Genomic DNA, 7,493 nt, shown 5'->3' on the forward strand with positions numbered 1-7,493 from the left:
ATAATATTGTTGAGAAACCTGCACATTTTTATTATCATTGTTACAAGTGGCTGTTTTTAGCTTTATGTTTTATGCACAATATGTGTAAAAACTGGTGTTGCTCTTTGGAGTGGCACTATTGGTCCTCAGGTTTCTAATTGGTAAAAGTAAGTGTGCAAACTTAAATAACTACTTCGACCAATTTGTTTTAACAAAGACTAGTTTTACTTGATATAAAAACACATTTTGCCTGCAAGGGTTCAGAATTGCCACAATGCCCACTTTTTGCTAATTTTGAGAATTGACTAAGTGAAGAAGGATGTAAAGATGGTTCATAAATGGAGAACATTTAAAACTGGCAACTATTCCTCACCTGAGCGCAGACAATAAGATGCTAAAAGATGCCATCATAAAACTTTGCATCATCACAGGACATCTGGGAGGCTCTGTTGCTGGAAGAATGCATGTTTCCACAAGCAGCAGACTGCAAAGCTTTCATAGGATGTGTGCAAGGAAGAAACCTATAATCTCAAGGAAAACCTGAAGGCGGAATTAAAGTATTCAAGAGCGAACAAAGAAGAGAAACTACAGTTATTCCAGTAAATGTTCCTGAAAAGGAAATGCACTGTGTACACAAGACTGGCCCAAGCAGAACATGATATAGAGCTTGTCCTCATGTTCAGAACACCAGCAACAGTGTTTTAATCCAGATGTGGTGGAATCTGGGAGATTGGGCGAAGCTTAAAGCAGTCGGAGATAATTGTTTATTATTTGCTGAGGCAAGTTTATGGACAAATTGAAGCTGAAACACAAATGTTAAACTCATGGCATCAGATTGTAACCATGGTAACTCAAGAATCACACTAAGAGAAGATTATTTTGTACACTTTCAAAAAGAAAAGCTCCTTTAGATGTTAAAATATTTTAATTTATCAATGCTGAAATCACCAAAATTTGATAGCTTGATTTGGTAAAATCATTCTCTATAAAAATAAACATTTTAGATTGTCTGTTTAAATTAAAGTATTTATGGGAGAGTCGTGATAGTCTGGGGCCCCTAAAATGTAGCTTAGTTTGATTATACCTTGGGCTGACTCCGACTCTACACGTAGATTTAACCTTAAAATTAGGTCTGTTGGCGCGGAGAAAAGATTTTCTTCAGCTTTGTTCATGCCACTGTCTATCAGACACATACCACGTATTGTTACATATAAACCTCAGGAATATTTATTCCTTTTCCTTTTTTTTTTATTCACCAAAAACTGTCCGGTAAACTGCAATGTTCGCTACGTTGAGCTCTGCAGTTAGACGCATTATCTCACTGTGGAACAGAACGTGCCTCCCCTGACCGCAAGTCGCTGTTCTGAATATTTCTAAAAGTTATCAGTTGTCTGCATCCAACATGTCAGCACATGGAAAATTATATTGTCACTTGACTCTATTTTTCCGTTGACTAGCATCAGTTAAGCCAGTCAATAAAAAGCATCTTTTCAGTTACATATTTTATTATAATAAAACTAAAGATTGTTGTGATCTGTGTTTTTCAGTGTATTTATTTCTTGGTTTTTCTGTGTCCTGTTCCCCTGTGAGTCTGTTATGTCCTGTCCTCCCTGTTGATTGATTCCCAGCTGTGTCTCGTTTCTTTGATTACCCTCCCAGTGTATTTAGTCCCTCCTGTTGTCTGTGTTCCTTGTCTGATCCTCGTCTTACGTCGTGTAACGTCTTGGTGCCTGTTTGTCTATTCTGTGCTGGAGCGCTTTCTGATTTATTATTAAATCATCATCATCATCATCATCATCACCTTCATCCTGGGTGCTGTCTGCGTTCTCCTTCACCTCACCAAACCCCAAATCATGACAAAGATTTGTGTTGAAAATTTAACAAAACAATTTTTTTGATAGATGAATCCTGCACCTAAACTACAAGAGAACGGAGGCAAAAAAATAAAAAATAGCCCAGGGCAAGACATAAAAGATACAAAAAACATACCGAAATAAAATTATGCCTTTTCTGTTAAACTGTTAGTTTTCTCTCTGACAACAGTGAACTCAGCTTTGAAAACAAAAAATCACCAAAAACCAAAAGTTTAGATGTGGCTCACTTGGCATTATATGCAAAAGTTCTTCAAAATAAAACAATTTCTCTCAGAAAAAAAACAAAACAAAAAACAGCTAGACCCAAACAGTAAGTGCAGCATGTCACAACACACACAAATAAGAAATATACCGTTCAACTACATAAAAGCATAAAATTCTAACCACCAATCAACTCGAACTCTTGTCCTTTTCAGACAGTGGATCAAAAAGGGGACAGACAACCACCTGAGAGTGAGTCCAACGAGAAGAAGAGTTATAAAGAGGAACCTGTGAATTTTACATCAAAGCCGGTCATCGAAAACAAATCCATTACAGAATCACAGAAGGAAGTGGATCAAAAACGGGAACAACAAAGACGAAAGACGAAGCGCATCAAGAAGAAGCCACTGCTTTGGAAATCTTTCCCCGAGTCAGACGCTTGTATTGATCCAACATTTTTTACTGAAAATGGTGTCAACAGTAATAGTCCTCTGAATGAAAAGCAAAGTGATCAAGCAGGTTTGCCCAGCAGCAGAATTAAGACATTTTGGAAAATGCTCCCCAACTCAGAGCCTCACATAAATGTAAGATTTTTCCTGAGAATATCGAAACACAAAACGTTTCGATGCCAGCAAAGGAACGTGACGAGGCAGCTTCCTTTAGAAAGGAAAGTTATTGCAAGAACACAGGGATTTCTACAGCACAGCCAGTCACCAAAAAGGACTCTGTCAAACCACAGGAAACTCTGGATAAAAACGGGGAGAAATGTCCATCTATGGACAAGCCCAGGGACAATAATCAAAGAGAAAATTTAACCGAGGTTCCTGACAATCAAACAGCGAGTAAAGCAAATTGTACATGTCTTGCCAAATTCAAGGAGTCTGAAATGGAGTATATCAGAGTCCAGAAATATTTAATGAGACAGCTCGACGAGATGTTTGGTATAAGTTGGAAACTAAAAGCTAAACTTGGATATCAGAAAGATCTGATGAGGAACGGAGACTCAGAGAGAAGACAAAGCAGCAATTCAATGTTTTCTCATCAAATTCAGAGAGACATACGAGAACACACAGAGCGGAGAACAGTTCGTCATCAATCTGATTCAGTACAAACGGACATGGCTGTACAGGCCAGTTATAAAGAAAAACAAGTCAGTCGAACGGTTTCTACCCAAACTCAGATCGATGTGTTGGAAACCAGCAGTCAGGTAAAACCAGATCATCAAACAATTTTGACCCAAACGGAGATTGATGTGTTTGAAACCAGCTATCAGGTCAAACCTGATCATCAAACAATTTCGACCCAAACTGAGATTGATGTGTTTGAAACCAGCTATCAGGTCAAACCTGATCATCAAACAATTTTGACCCAAACTGAGCTCTTTCCATTGCTCAGAGAACAGCCCTCTGAAACCCAACCAAATGAGCATCAGGATCGGCAGAGCGAGCTATTCGAGAGATCTGCCGGTCAGTACAGTAGAGAGTCAGCAATGAAAGCTGCCTCTACTTTGGAAACCCTCAGTCAAGAAAATGTTTCTGTAGGATATAGTGAACAAGAGATTTCAGTACCAGAAATAATTGGGGATCCGACAGTTAACATTAAAAATGAGATTCATTCAAATGACAGTAAACCACAGGCAGCAATCGAAGAAGAAACGGTTTCCACAGAAGGGGAGAGTGACCTAATGGAAAAACAGAGACCATCCCCTCCACAGTCAGAGGTTACATTATTGGAAGATGTAATCAAAACACCACCTCAGAAATCTGAACACCAAGCAGCAGAAGAGTCAGCAGAGCAGAACAATGATTGTAAACAAGAGAGGCCCAAAAAAAAGATTTCGCTGTGGAGGCGAATCAAAAAGACTTTAATGCCATCATGTCTCCACCACTTTAAAGACAGATCTGAAGACCAACCAGAGTAGACATCAGCTTATATCTCCAATAAATTAGATTTAAAAAGGGGTGGCTGATTGGTGGGAACGGGAATTGGACATTTTAACATTAAAAAGAAGGACTGCACGGTGGGAAATGTCTCTCCGTGTTAGTGTGGGTTCACTCCGGGCACTCCGGCTTCCCCCACGTTCCACAACCACAAACAATATTGAATCAGTAGAAGATAAAGTTCAAGCTTTGGCACATTGTGTGTCCAGCTCTGATCTACATTTATTGTATTTTTTTTTTTCAAAATTGCCTTTTCTTTTAACTTGTTGGTATCAGTTAATAACTACGTAAAATCTGAACATTACATCTAATAAAATACTGCTTGACTAAAACCTTTGAACATATATTCTTGACATAACAAATTGGTATTGTGCCAGGTTTCCCACAGTGGCACAATCAGCAGAGCTTTATGAAATCCCTTCAGAACATGAATAGTTTACATGAAGCAACCAGAGGGGGCGCACTAAGACTATTTACAATTAGGTTAAATGAGAAGTTATCTGAAATGTTATGAATCAAACATGAGGACATTCATTGAAAATAATAACACTAAAAAAATCAATATGAGAATCACATTTAAGAATACTTTCTGAAATTAGACATCTAAATTACTTTATTAGTATTTAGTTGTTTCCTCATTTAACCAAGAGTTATTTGTTACCTTTTGACCAATGCTTTTAATTTGAAAGGGCTTTTAAAGGGACAAGGTTGCTAAGTGATCTACACAAACTTCTGACAATAACTGACTGAGTATAACAAGGAGTTTCTAAGAATCCACCTCCCACCCCCTTCGCTCACACATATCGTTCAACCAGACAGCTATTTGTAAGCCATGGGGGGGGCCCAGAAATAGTTTGGAAACCACTTGGGGGGGCCCAGGAGAAAAAGTTTGGGAACCACTGGCATACGCTATCAGATCGTCATACGCTTAGCACAAACTCACGGCTATATCTGTCAGACACGTCATAACCATATAATTTTATTTATATAGCAACATAGAATCATGACGTAGATCATCATACACTTTATTAACAGTTGTATGGCATTCTGACTTAGCAGTTAAGTAGGTTAATGAGTTTTACACGGGCGTGTGTTGTAGTTGACTCCAGCTGCAGCCAGACCCTGCTTTAAATACACATTGAAACCACGACAACGCATGTATATCCATATAGTTATCATGGAAAACAATTTAATTACTTATTTTTGTAATAACTTGTTGCCTATGGTGAACTGACAACTTCTCTGACGTTGGACTTCTTAATGCGCATGCGCAGGCATGGTACTCACTGCATGTTTGCTATTCTGACAGTGTATGGTAATCTGATAGAGCAACGGCTCTCAGCCACACTCCAGTCCAATCTAATAAGTAAAGAGACGAGCAGATTAATCGTACTGTTCCTGAATGTCGCATCACTATATTGTAGACTTTTGACACTGCGTTGTCCCATATATGCGACAAGTCAGTTAACATCTCCGCACAATTCAGCGCAGTGAGTGACAACTTTTATTAATCACAAATGCTTATGTGTCTCTATACAGCTAGCTTTGCTAACATCACAACAACGGAGCTTACCTTTCTTTGAGCTTCTTTTCTAAATGACGAAAAAAGTTAGACGTTGTCCCCACCGTCTGTGAAAGCGAAGCATTGCTGAGTTAGCTGTGGCCGTCGGATTTCTTATGATTTATGCAGCGTTATTCAATTACTGACGATTAGACAGACGTCTTCTGAGAGAAAACCACTGCGCATGTCTTGGAGCGCTGCGTGCGAGTAAAAGGTAGGGGGCCGGGGGGAAACAGAGACAAGTCACGTTATTGGTTGGATTTTAATCGGTGAGTTTTGCATCCACTGAAAACAAAGATGTTAACAAATAAACTGGACAGTACGTTTCGTAAGTGGTGGAGAAAGTACTCAAAAAATGTACTTAAGTAAAAGTACAAATACACAGACAAAAATGCACTCAAGTAAAAGTAAAACTACCACATTAACATTTGTACTTAAGTAAAAAAGTACTGGCTTTTAAAAATACTTAAGTATTAAAAGTAAAAGTACTTGCTGAATGCATTACCTAATCCCTAATACAATATCATTAAGTGAACCGATCGTATTTAATTTTAATACATTAGAAATGTGTCATTTTAATGAACAATGCCACAGATAAAGCATGTTTTATTATGTTTACTCTCTGTAAATTAGTTTAGACTTAGATATGTGATTCTATGCATCATAATTTCAGGGATGGAAACATCTTGTGTCCTGTCATAACATAGCATGAACTTCACTTTTTTTGCCACTAGTGGCATTTATTTTTAAAGAAATCCAGCAGAAACGGGATGGAAAGAAGGTGGGCAGGGGAGGACATGCAACCGAGGAGCCACGAAGCAGCGTTGTAGTCAAGACCACCAACCCAAGACCAAGTCAAGACCACCACCCTGCGCTACGTGACACAAAAAAAAGTTTTACCTATCAAAATTGCTTCTCAAATTGATCTGAAAGATCCACGTTCCCATAAAACGCCTAGATATTAAATACTTAGAGCTGAAATAAATTTAATCAATAAAGATCCGTCCAGAAGAATCGGATCGTTTCTGAATGTCATATCAATGCAGACTTTGGTCACAGCGTTGTCCCATATTTGCGACACCTCAGTCAACACCACCACACAATAATTCAGCTCATGAGTGACAACTTTTAATCATCGCAGATGCAACATGTGTGTCTCAGTCAGTACAGCTAGCTTTGCTAGCATCACGTCCACATAGCTTACCTTTCTTTAAGCTTTCCTTCCGCTAAAAGTTGGACGAAGTCCCCACCGTCTGTGAAAGCGAAGTGCTGCTTATTTTACATGTTGCCATATCTAATTATGCAGCGCTATTATATCTTCTCCAGCTCAGAGGAAACCACTGCGCATGTCTGGAGATCCGCGTGCGAGTAAAGGTGGAGGCGATGGGTGACAACAGACACTAAGTCACGGTATTGCTCGGATTTTACGGCGCCACCTTAAGTCCCTGAACTTCATATTTTAACGGACAAAAAGAGCAACGCGACTTGGATGTAACGAGTAACAGTTTTGTAGAAGTGAAGTAGAAAGTACAGATACTTACTGTAAAATGTAGTGGAGTAAAAGTAGAAAGTATCCATTATTAAATCTACTTAAATAAAGTACAGTTACACGAAAATTGTACTTAAGTACAGTAACAAAGTATTTGTACTTCGTTACTTCGTTACTGTACAAGTTTACTTCCCACCACTGCGTTTAGTGATATTTTCACAGTTGCGGTCTCGACTGGTCTTGAAATAAAATGCTGATTCCTCGGCGCCTGAGACAAGACCGAGACCATCAAAAAATGATCTCGAGACCAAGACCGATCTCGAGTACTACAACACTGACTTGTACCAATGATAGTTTAGGAGTCAGTACATTTGGTCATAGCTGCATTAAGTTTGAAAATAAAATGCACATGTAGCATCTATTAAATGACATAACATACAACCTTCTTT

This window comes from Poecilia mexicana, unplaced genomic scaffold, assembly GCF_051168715.1.
Source record: "Poecilia mexicana isolate PSO_F unplaced genomic scaffold, ASM5116871v1 scaffold_17, whole genome shotgun sequence".
NCBI classification, from domain to species: domain Eukaryota; kingdom Metazoa; phylum Chordata; class Actinopteri; order Cyprinodontiformes; family Poeciliidae; genus Poecilia; species Poecilia mexicana.